Source organism: Octopus sinensis, linkage group LG14 (genome assembly GCF_006345805.1).
Source record: "Octopus sinensis linkage group LG14, ASM634580v1, whole genome shotgun sequence".
Classification (NCBI taxonomy): domain Eukaryota; kingdom Metazoa; phylum Mollusca; class Cephalopoda; order Octopoda; family Octopodidae; genus Octopus; species Octopus sinensis.
The window spans coordinates 3,063,527-3,076,026 of NC_043010.1; the positions used below are offsets into that span (position 1 = coordinate 3,063,527).

At 33.4% G+C, this 12,500-nt stretch overlaps 1 protein-coding gene and 1 long non-coding RNA gene across 6 annotated transcripts in view; one reads left to right on the forward strand and one right to left on the reverse strand.

Annotated features, from left to right (window-relative positions):
• The window catches only part of LOC115219537 (protocadherin beta-15-like), a 177,645-nt gene that overhangs the window by 26,749 nt on the left and 138,396 nt on the right, over window positions 1–12,500 (reverse strand). The gene's annotated exons all lie outside the window — the stretch shown is intronic.
• Window positions 1,166–12,500, forward strand: part of LOC118766070 — a 12,704-nt gene continuing 1,369 nt past the window's right edge. The window contains exons 1-2 of the long non-coding RNA XR_005002001.1: window positions 1,166–1,234; window positions 5,505–5,509. This is a non-coding gene — a long non-coding RNA (uncharacterized LOC118766070). The remainder of the gene's footprint in view (window positions 1,235–5,504; window positions 5,510–12,500) is intronic.

Here is a 12,500-nt window from a genome sequence, read left to right on the forward strand (position 1 = left end):
TGGAAACAGAAAGAGGGTCATTGTGTGTGTGTGTGTGTGTGTGTCTGAGTGTGTTTGTGTGTGTGTGTCTGAGTGTGTTTGTGTGTGTGTGTGTGTGTGACTGTGTTTGTCCCCCATCACCCCTTGACCACCAGTGTTAGTTTGTTATGTCAACGTAACTTAGTGGTTTAGCAAAAGAGACTGATAAAATAAGTACCAGGCTTAAAAAGATAAATACTCGAGGCTGGTTTGTTTGACTAAAAGCTTTACAAGGCAGTGCCCCAGCATGGGCACAGTCTAATGTCTGAAACAAGGGTAAGAATAAAAGAATATATATTCATATGTATATATACATATATTTGTATACATACATTGTATGTATTCATGAAGACACAACACAAATATATTGTATAGAGTGGAAATAATGTTATAAAATAGTAGATGAATAATACTACTGTTCCATGACTTTTAAGATTCATGTTAAATAGACCATTCTTTAGTTTGGCAGTTTTATCTTAGAATTCTGGATCTTTGGCAGCGTACTTTCAACATCTATTTGGAAAAGTGTATTGTGAAATGTTATTACATGATTGCTAAGTATCTGGTTTATATAGACATACATATGTATATGCACACACCAGGCATAATATATTCATATGCAGACACATGCATGTATATATTCTGTGTCCTGTTTAGTTATATGTATGGGTTACTTGGCAGCATAATATATGATGTGGTATGTGGGGGCACATGACTTAGTGGTTGTGGTATTGTACACACAGTTGTAAGATTGTGATTTCAGTTGCTGTTGCTGTTGAGCGAACGGTCTTCGTCCCAGAGCTTGTAAGATGGGAGAAGTTCAAAACGTGGTCCTTTGCTATTCGTAAGACCTGCAGAAAAGAAAGCAGGTCAACCCCCGACACCGAGAGCATCGATAGATGGATGAATGCACATCCAGGCTCAGCGGTTGCATAGGAAGTCGGGGATAAGAAACAGGAAGAAAGAGTGAGAGAAAGTTGGAGTGAAAGAGTACAACAGGGGTCACAACCACCCCTTGCCAGAGCCTCGTGGAGCTTTAGGTGTTTTTGCTCGATAAACACACACAATGCCCAGTCTGGGAATCGAAACCGCGATCCTCCGACCATGAGTCTGCTGCCCTAACCATTGAGCCATTGCGCCTCCACTGTGGTTTCAGTTCCTGAACTGGGTGATGCATTGTGTTCTTAAGCCAAAGATTTCATTTCATGCTGCCCCAGTCTATTCAGCAGATTAAAATGAGTCATCCTTCGATGAACCCACATCCTGTCCAGAGAGGAGTATACACACCAGGGAAACTAGGGAAACTGGCCCCATGTTTCTCACAGAGTAATAATTACTGACCATATGCTGCAGTGTAGCTGAATGGAAAAATATGTTTGCTTCACACTAACAAGGTTACAGGTTTGGGCCACAGCATGGCATATTGGGCAAGTGCCTTCACCATAACTTTGCATTGACCCAAGTATTGTGGGTGAAGGCAGAAACTCTTTGTAGGCAGAAACACTTTGTAAGCTTGCTCAATGGATTACATATGTAATTCAAATCATATCATTGTTGATTCTGTCTGAGAACTGCATTAAGTGAACATTTGTCTGGCAAATAATCAGCTACTTATATGATAATAATTTTTGATGTTTAGATGATGATTTCTAATTTAGCTACTCATATGATAATAGAATTTGTATGTAGCTCACTCAAGCAATTGAATACTCCTTGTCAAATACAATAGGAATTCATTAGCTTAGAATTATAAGTATTTTGCTGATTGAGTATTATACAGGATGGGCCAAAAAATCAGGCATCAAAACATTTGACATTTTTATTTATTCATATTACATTATTATTATTGTTGTTGTTATTATTCTTATTCTTATTATTCTTATTCTTATTCTTCTTCTTCTTATTATTATTATTATTGAGTTAGAGAGCAGTGCATGCCATCAAAGTGACACTGGGGTAAAATATACGAAGCTCAGTATACCCGTCATGACTACCCGTCTGATAAGGGTACACCAGGCACATGCATCACAACCATATGTGCATGGGATGGTGATTTCATATCAAGATAAACATATGCATGACCTTGCAGGTGGGGCCCAGTTAGAATTTTCTTCAGTTAGACCATCCTGCTCAAAAGGTCCCTGAATAAGGGTTGTTTAAGGATGCTGAATGAAACACCCATGTTTCCAAAGGTAAATTATTCAAATTCCAAAGAATCCCTCTCAACACATGGCTATGATGCTCCCCCGCTACTTCTGCTCATGATCAGAGATGCACATATCGTCAGCCACCAAGGGACATGCTCAACTGGTTAAGGTCAAACAACTGACAAGCAAATCTGTGGTATTGAGCAGAATATTTGCTGTAACCCATCTTTTAAACCAAGACAAAACAATGTACATGATAACACTTCAATTATTATTATCATATGAAAACTCACAGCTTATTTTGCTGGGTATGATGGAAAGTATCAGCTGTCCACAGCCAGTAGACCAAGATGCCACTTGTTTACTGGTCATGCTTCAAGAACCCTGCAAAGAATTCTTGCAGTTCCAAGCAATGGTGACTTTTGTAGGTGTTCTATCTTCACACTTACATCAATCTTTTTCAGCTGTGCTGGTAGTTGAGTGCTGAATTATTGCTGGATCCTTGGGAACAGTATTAGAAGACATGAAGAGGAATAATGAAATTGGAATAGAGTACCCAGTAGAATTGTTGCAAAAGGTTTGCCTTCTTGGCATGGACTGAATAATCAGGAAAAAGTGCACCAATTACTATTGGTATCCTGTTTACTCTCTTCATTGACCACAATAAATTAAGTACCAGTAAAACATTGGAATCAATGTAATCAACTACTCCTCTCCTCACAAATTTCAGGCCTTGTGCCTTTAGCAGAAAGGTTTATTATTATTATTATATTATTATTATTATTATTATTATTATTATTATTATTATTTTTTTATTATTATTATTATTATTATCTTTAAGATAATTGTTTAATGGAACATCTACATCAATTGGGGCTCAAAGTACTTTGATTTTTGCATTACCATAGGGTAGAATATGCTGTGTGGTGTCATAGCATCTCTTATTATAGTATTAAGGGATAAGAGTGGAGAATGAACCATCTCATTGAAACTGGTAACTTTTCTAGACATCATATGGGTGGGTGTAAGTATATGAGTATGTTTGTGTGTATGAATGTATCTGTGAAAAGTGGGTGCCCAACAAATTGATACATTGCACCAAATTTCTTTTGTTATTTAATTTAAGTCTGTCCTACATACCTTTATACCTTAAGGACTTAAGCATAAAAGAGATAAAAGATATAACAAATATACAATAAATTAATGCTCTATCAATTCTCCTTTACTCTTTTACTGTTTTATTTGTTTCAGTCATTTGACTGTGGCCATGCTGGAGCACCACCTTTAGTCAACCAAATCAACCTCAGGACTTATTCTTTGCAAGCTTACTACTTATTCTATCGGTCTCTTTTGCCAAACCGCTAAGTTACAGTGACGTAAATACACCAGCATCGGTTGTCAAGCGAGTTTGGGGGGACAAACACAGACATACCAACACATACACACACATATATAAATACATATATACAACGAGCTTCTTTCAGTTTCCGTCTACCAAATCCACTCACAAGGCTTTGATCGACCCAAGGCTATAGTAGAAGACACTTGCCCAAGGTGCCACGCAGTGGGACTGAACCTGGAACCATGTGGTTGGTAAACAAGCTACTTACCACACAGCCATAGCTATATAGTTCAATTCTAGAATATAAGTTGAACTGAATATTTCAGTGGTTGAGATTGATGCTGAGCCCCAGATCACCTTAGCTTTAAAGGACATATGACTAAAGTTGTTCCACACTGAATCATCTCATTATTTTTGTATTGCCAAGACTTCAGTTTCTCATATGTCCATTTTTTTTTTAATTTGGCAAAGTGTAATTTGAAAGAATTTGGAGATTGCAAATCAAATAGCCAGCCCCCTTAATTGCTCTTTTCAGTGAGATGTTGCTGAATAAGTACCAAATCATTTGGGGAATGTTACTTTCAATATATTGGGTTCTATACAGGAAGATTTCAATCTCATCATACATTGGACAACATGAAAATCTTGTCTAATTTAAGCATTGGCTTAATTGATCTGAGCAGTTCTAAGAAACATTTAGACTCATTGATCTATAAAGGCTATAAAATGTTTAAGTGTATCTGTGAGGAATGGCAAAAGTGAAGCAACTGACAATGCTACCCATAGGCTGGCTGGCAGGCTCATGCTCTGGTTGCATATTAGTCAAGTCATCAGCAGCATGGAGGTTAACTCATAGGTAAAGACTGAACTCTTAATCTTCCAATTATCAAGCAGATGCTTGCAAGATTAAGTTATCACAAGTTCTATAGAACTTAATTGCTTTCACATTCAATATATTCCTTAATATCTACAATGGAAACTAATCAGCACACACACCATGTGTATGTCCTTGCATAGAAGAGACAAATATATGTTTGTGCATGGATATCAATACTTATTATAAGTATATAAGCATAGATGCATGCAAACACTTTCACAAGAATGTATAAATACATGCTCACAATAGTAAACAAAGACACAAACACTCATATATATGATTAGTGCACGAATTTACCCATACATAATCAGTTCATGTGCATTGCACATGCAAGCTAAATTAATCAATATATATATGTATATGTATATATAAACATACATGTATATGTGCTTGTATACATATGAGTTTGTACTTACACACAGACACAAATACACACACACATATATATATGTATGTATATATGTTATGATATGTATGTAAATCTATACATTTATGTTTGTATGTGTATACATGTAGATATGTAAGTATGTGTGTGTGTGTGTGTGTGTGTGTGTTTATATATGCGTTTATCTACATCTATATCTAGCTAATCTATCTTTCTATATATAGAGATAGATACATCTGTACCCATTCTATATCCACTTGTCTCTCCAGCATCTCTCCTTCCTTTCATTGTACTATGCCATCCATAATTGTGAGGTAAGTGAAAGTTGAATGCCTCCACTACCTATATCTTGCAACAACATTTTTCTATAACTTTCCGAATGAGCAGGGAAGGATTTCACCCTACAAACTTTATTCAACTTCATTTGAATCTTTTGCTCCACGTTCACTTGAGCATGTTATTTGGAATATACACTCAGGCTCCTTGTCAGAACCATCTTGGCTCTTCTTCATTTACACTTCTATCCACCTATATAACATGAAGTAGAGTAGCGTCTTATCACCCACTCAACCTATCCTGCAATCATTACAACTCTCTGACTCTCTCTCAATAAATTTCCTGACACTAATTTTTATCTTTCCATCCTATTACTTCGTTTCTTAATATTGTTTCTGTAAGTCTCCGCCTACTACCTTCTCTCAATGATATTGAGTGTACTTTTTATAATTTTCATAGGTTAGGTTGGCCTTAGGAATACCCCATTAAAATTCTATCAAAATCCATTCATAACTTTTAGAGTTGTCAATTTCAGCCCAACCCTGTTTGCACTCAATTTCTACAGAATCATCAGTGTACTTAACGTGTGTAAGATGGTAATTTACATGAAACTGGAGGGTCACAGAAAGAAACAGGTGTTATATTCGTGATCTACACGCAAAATACCCCTAGAAAAGATTATTCTCATTTCCATTTATTTTTTCATTGTTATACAGTATAATTAGGTAAAAAAAAAGGTATTTTAAGCCCATTCCATCATTCTGTATACACATATTATATACATTCTGTATACACTTCCTATATACATACTTACTATTTTTAGAGATAGAAATAAAGGAATGTAAAATAGAAAATAAAAGATATATATTTTTGTAAATTTGAATATATCTATTTGTATATGCACATGTGTACAATTCTTACATGCATTCTTACAGTTTATAAAAACAGAAAAGATATACAATATGATAAAGTTAAATAAAATAAAATATAATTTAATATGCTGACATAGGAGTAAAATAGAATATATTCACTCCTATTTATTTAGATATGGACATGTATACATTTCTATAAGATATTCTTAGCCTAGGTTCAAACCACATACAAGATGATGTATATAGTTTGATGTATATATATATATATATATATATATACACACATACCTGCTATTTTTAAAACCAGAGATAAATATATACAATATGGTGAAGAAAAATTGAATTAACAACAGAAAATGAAAAAAGAGCAGATGGTATCAATAGAGTTTCAAACATTAATTGTCTTAGCAGAACTACAAAAATGAGCATTTTAGCCTGTGGTTGCATCAAATAAATCTTTCAGAGTACCTATTCACAAGTTTACCTATACACATTAAAATGCATAACATCACCTTAGAACAGAGATTGCAAGATCTTGAGAACATGTTGTGTGGATATGCATTTTTCATTATTGTCTGTGTGATGTTGCACTTTTTCTTCCTTAGGTTTCCAAACCAGGTCAGCAAGTGATGTGCAGTGTCTCTTGTTAATGATTTTAATCTAGCTTTGCATTCTATTTCTACAAGGTTTTATCTGAATCTTATTTGAATATTATAAATATTATACATACATACATACATACATACATATATATATATATTATATTTTATTTATTACACTATATATATATATATATATATATATATATATATATATTTAGTGTAGGAAGAAATGGAGCTGAACGAAGATTTAACAAAATTCCTTTTTATTATTTTCTACAGCCTTTGAAACATATGTAGAAAATAATAAAAAGGAATTTTGTTAAATCTTCGTTCAGCTCCATTTCTTCCTACACTAATATATAAAACTTCAAATTCCCGCACTAAGACACGGGTTTGAGACCCCATGGTCGTAACCTCAACCGTGATTTTTCTTTTGTGATTTTTGCTACCCAGGTATCAGTTATCATTTGAATAATCCGTAACAAGATAATTCATTTATCCATTTCAATAATATATATATATATATTATATATATATATATATGGAGAGTTCACGAAAAAAACAACAAAAGATGAAGACAGGTGGTGTACAAAACAAACAAATGTATTAGTATAACGTTCAGGAATTGAAAGAGTCTTTTACGTTTCAAGCCTACGCTCTTCTACAGAAAGGGACACAGAAAAAAACAAGGAGACAAGAAAACAATGTGTGTAGTGGCTACCAATCTATCATGGCGACTGCTAGACAGAAGGGTCCGAATACATATAGATATTTATATATATATGAATAATAATATAAATAATATATAAATATATGCATATATACATACATATATGTACATACCTACATATATATGTATATATACATGCATATATGGGTACAGAACATCAAAAAAACGAGGACAGAATGAGAAACGAGAACATAAAAAACAAAAACATAGAAAACGAAATTTTTTCGAACAACGAAAGAAACAAACTGTGTGGCCAATAAAGAAACTTATCTATATATATGTATCTGTCTGTCTGTCCAACTATCTGTCTGTCTCTCTATTTAAAGTACCAGTCAAGAATTGTCTACATTGATCAATTAGTATAGAGAATTCTCGACCGGTCCTTTTGAGCGATTACAATCCCTGTCAGTACATATGTATACATTGATGTGCTTTAACTACAACATCAGAGCTTTTCAGCTCTTATTTCAAGCAATGTAGGTGTTCTAGCACTCTAGTCATATTTAGTCACAATTATAATTTTCCTTTTTGGTAAAACATTGCACACAGCTGTCTATATTAATTTTATGTTTGTATACACACACACACACACACACAAACACACACACACACATTTATATATATATATAGCTTTGTGTTATATTATTTTATACAACCAAAGATTCTTTGTTTATGAGACCTGATGTTTTAATTTGCACTGCACTTTCAGTGCAAAAAATCTCAGGCATTACACTTTCATTCAACCATGTCTGAGATTGATTTAATCAAACCTTCTGTTTAGGAAAATCTAATTCTATATGAAATCAGCTGATAACATTTTGGTCATAAATGGTGCTTAATTGAAAACATTTCATTGAAAATGTGCCCCTGCCTCTATTATCTTAAATGGTATGTGTACATTTTCTAGTCTCTAACATATCAACATATATCAGGCAAATATACATACATACATATATATATATATATATATATATATATATATATGAGTGTGTATGTACACACCCACACACACATATATATTCCTTTATATACATATGTATATGAATGTGCATATGTATGTGTGTATATTTAGATATATATGTATGTATATATATGCGTGTGTTTTGGATTGCTAGACAGTGTGTGAGAGAAAATTGTGATGTCACAGGAGAGAAATGCGTCCGCATGGATGATGGTGCACTTGCTTTCGATGTTTCTCAAAAGAAAGAGGCTTGGAGAAGCCATTATGAGAGACTGCTGAATGTAGAGAATGAATGGGAGGAGGAGAGCCTGCCAAATGTTGACCCAGAAGAGTGGCTTCTGTGTCGGTGGCACGTAAAAAGCACCAACCGATTGTGCTTGTTGCCAGCCTCCCTGGCACCTGTGCCAGTGGAACGGAAAAAGCACCCACTACACTCACGGAGTGGTTGGCATTAGGAAAGGCATCCAGCTGTAGAAACACTACAAAATCAGACTGGAGCGTGGTGCAGCCTCCTGGCTTCCCAGAGACCGGTTGAACCATCTAACCCATGCTAGCATGGAAAATGGACGTTAAACGATGATGATGATGATGATATATATATATACTTTTTTATTAAAGTTGCAAAAACACTACAATAACTGTCACTCAGAGTTTCATATTCCCATTTGCCGGACTGTTGTGACAATTGCCCTCAGTATTCAAGTGGTATCTTTTCACCTTGTTTAGCATTTATGTACTTACTCATATATCTATCTATTTATCTCTCTCTCTCTCTATATATATTTTTTATATATTTATATATTATATATATATATATATATATATATATATATACATAATAATATACATTTATATATAAATATATATATATATTTTTTTTTCTACTCTAGGCCTGAAATTGTGGGGGAGGGGACCAGTCGATTAAACTGACCCCAGTGCACATTTGGTACTTAATTTATCGACCCCCAAAAGGATGAAGGCAAAGTCGACCTCAGCAGAATGTGAACTCAGAGCACAAAGACAGAGGAAATACCGCTGAGAATTTCACCCGACATGCTAACGTTTCTATAATATATATATATACAGTATCGACCAGATAATTCAGCATGATCATACACCACTGGTCAAAATGTATTTTGCATTGTTTTAGCTTTTGAATGATGCTATCCCACTCGCTAGGCAGGCAGGCCAACATTCAGCCAGAACAGAATGCAAGTCCATTGCAGGCTCAGCCATTTACAACTGAGTGGATTGGTGCAACATGAAAGGAAGTTTTTTTGCTCAAGAACAGAATGCATCACCCAATACAAGGATTGAAAGCACTACATTGCAATTATGAGTTCAGCACCCTAAACCCTAAGCCATGTCCATCCACACATAGAGATACACATATATACGTATGTATATATGTAAATATATATACATATCTATGTATATATATTTATAAATATATATGTAAATACATATACATATATGAATATATATATATATATGTATGCATATAAAAGTATAGTATAGTGTACTAGATGTCATTTCCCTAAAGAAAAATGTTCTCTCAATAGATTTCTGGTGTAACAATTTTATAGAGAGTATTAAAAAGTTCAATGCCTCTTAGTGACTACTAGTTTGATGTTTCGACTGAAGATTCCAGTCTGGGATCAAACAAGTAGTCACTCTAAGGCACACAACATTCCAATAATCACAATAATATGTGTGTCTATAGTTATATATATATATATAATATATATATAATATATATATATATATATGCATAACACATACACATATAGTTATTTATATATACATGTCTGTATGAGTGGAAACACATATATATAATGTAATAATATATATAAGTGTGTGTATATATATGTATATGTATATATATATATATATAATATATAATATATATAATATATATATATATATAATATATATATATATATATATATATATATGTATATATATAAATACACACACACATATAATATTATATATATACATTATATATATATATATATAATATATATGAATATATGTGCACACTACCACAAGTTCACCATATACAAAATGGCTCTCAAATTTCATTGTACCCATTCACCCTACCATGCGTGCACATATGAACATACATACACTGGAAGATAGATCAATATACACAGAAGTTCTTAAAGCTGAAAGGATATATATGTGAGTGTGTGTGTGTAATATACATACATACATACATTGCATACATACATAAATGCATCTGAGCGTCCAATAATACTATATTTGTTCCACGTCCTCGCGCTGTGTTTTTTTTGTGTTTTCTTGTTTGGATTAACTATATATATATATATATATATACACAATATTTGTATATATATGTGTGTGTGTATATCTATGTAAGTATATATATATATATATATATATACACACACATACATCACTTCTCTATCATGTTACACATATGTCTGCATTCAGTGAATCAATATATAAGCTTATACATAGATCAGCATAAATCAATACACATATCCACACACACACACGTGCATGCATGTTTCCATTTATACATTTATATATGCAGTCATGTGAGCTTTGTCTCCCACCCTTAATTTTTCAACTTCCTTTTCCTTTTCCATTTCTCACCAACACCCACAACATGAAGCTATGTAACACACATGCACACACATAGAAATACACATCCCTAAACTCACAAATGCATGAATGGAACAAATGAACGTACATACACAAATTCACGCAAACTATCAGTTTTCTCTATCTCTCTGTTTCCCAACTATACATATGTACCACTAAATATGTGTGTGTGTGTGTGTGTGTGTAGATATGTATGTATATGTATATATATATATATATATACATATATATATATATATAATAAATATTAGGGAATGAATCCAAAATTACAGGGAAAAATCAGATTTAGGGTTAAATCCAATTTTATAGTAAAAGTTATATCTATAATTCGAGACAAAACCACTATTTTTAAAACCAAACAAGGAAAGACTTAATCAATACATAAAATTTTAATATAAATTAAATAAACCGCCACTACAAATGTTTCATGTCTGCTACCGACAATCTTCAGGTGGATTTTCGATCTTCTAATCAGTATCATTTAATTTATATTAAAATTTTATGTATTAAGTCTTTCCTGTTTTGGTTTTAAAAATAGTGGTTTTGTCTCGAATTATATAATATATATATATATATTATATATATATATATATTATATATATATATATATACTCTTTTACTCTTTTACTATTTTACTTGATTCAGTCATGCTGGAGCACTGCCTTTAGTCAAGCAAATCGACCCCGGGACTTATTCTTTGTAAGCCCAGTACTTATTCTATCGGTCACTTTTGCCGAACCGCTAAGTGACGGGGACGTAAACGCACCAGTACCGATTGTCAAGCAATGCTAGAGGGACAAACACAGACACACAAACATACGCACACACACACACACACACACAACCATATATATATACATATATACGACAGGCTTCTTTCAGTTTCTGTCTACCAAATCCACTCACAAGGCTTTGGTCGGCCCGAGGCTATAGCAGAAGACACTTGCCCAAGATGCCACACAGTGGGACTGAAACCGGAACCATGTGGTTGATTAGCAAGCTAATTACCACACAGCCACTCCTGCGTCTATGTATGTAATACAAATATATATATAAGCACATATATGGGTATTATTAATACAAGTATTATCATAGGCACAGGTATGGCTGTGGGGTAAGAAGTCTGCTTCACAAACACATGGTTCCAGTTTCTGTATGTATATATATATATATCTTATATGTGTGCATTTGTGTTTGTCCCCAATGACCAATTGACAACCTGTGTTGGTTTGTTTACAGCCCTGTAACTTAATGGTTCAGCAAAAGAGATTGATAGACTAAGCACCAGGCTCTAAAATACTAATTACTGGGGTCAATTTGTTTGACTAAAACTCTGCATGGCAGTACTCCAGTATGGCCATAGTCCAATGACTCAAACAAGTGTAAAATATAATGTCTGTAATACACATATATCTGTATGTAATATAGAAATACAAAGATGTTAACACATGATGAAATAAATGTATATAATACTAGCAGTATCGTCTGGAGTTGCTCGGGTTTGTTTTGACCTTTTAGAATTAGAATTTTTGAAAAGTAAAAATTTGCATTATGTAGCTGGTTATTCTCTTTAAGTGAACATTTTCTGGTTGAAATACACGAAAAAAATCGCAACACAGCAGTCAAAATATCGTAAAAAATAGGGATTTTCATAGAAAA